General features: G+C 43.0%; 1 protein-coding gene across 1 annotated transcript in view; it reads right to left on the bottom strand.

The window, feature by feature from the left end:
• JADE3 (jade family PHD finger 3) overlaps positions 1–658 on the bottom strand; it is a 154759-nt gene that overhangs the window by 19658 nt on the left and 134443 nt on the right. The gene's annotated exons all lie outside the window — the stretch shown is intronic.

Raw genomic sequence — 658 nt, 5'->3', positions numbered from 1 at the left:
GCAGGAAAAAAATTTTTTTTAAAAGCAAGACAAAGTATCTGATTCTGTCAAATGTAAAAATGAGTTTAAAAACTAAAAGTGTTTTTGGGGTCCAGATTGTGTTCTTTAAATACCATTTCCCAGTAAAAGAACCAGGGTTACTTGGAGGAGTGGCTGATCCCAGGTCTAGAGCAAGAAATCTACAAGATGAGCCAGATAGCAAGGAACCTCATGAAACACCTAGAGCCACTGTCCCTAAGCTATGACATCATATGGCCCCCTTTCTGTGAAGGTGAACATGCAAACCTAACTCCAACCAGACTGTATCCTATGCAAGAGGTCTGGGAAGTGGAAGGCCAGCCCTTCCTCCCCTCTCACCAGGATATCCACCTTATTACATTTGGAATAAAAGGTGAGATGACATTCTGGAAAACTAGATTATGTAGGGTCAACCTTCCTGCCTTTTCTGGGGGTGACTGGCCTCTCCCAGCCCCATGCTCCCCAACTCCAATGTTGCTTTTGGGTGCACCAGCTACGACTTCTACTTCAAGCAGCTGAATTTCTATGCCTCAGATGTCTCAGAAAACTCTACTTGCACTACCATATGCAACAAATATGCCTATGAGAATGACTTTCAAACCTATCAACCAGAATTTATCCATTCAGATGCATCTTTCCC

Source organism: Lipotes vexillifer, unplaced genomic scaffold, assembly GCF_000442215.2.
Source record: "Lipotes vexillifer unplaced genomic scaffold, Lipotes_vexillifer_v1.1 scaffold129, whole genome shotgun sequence".
NCBI classification, from domain to species: Eukaryota; Metazoa; Chordata; class Mammalia; order Artiodactyla; family Lipotidae; genus Lipotes; species Lipotes vexillifer.
Note: the sequence above shows the minus strand (reverse complement) of the source record. Positions and strands in the feature narration are given on the sequence as shown.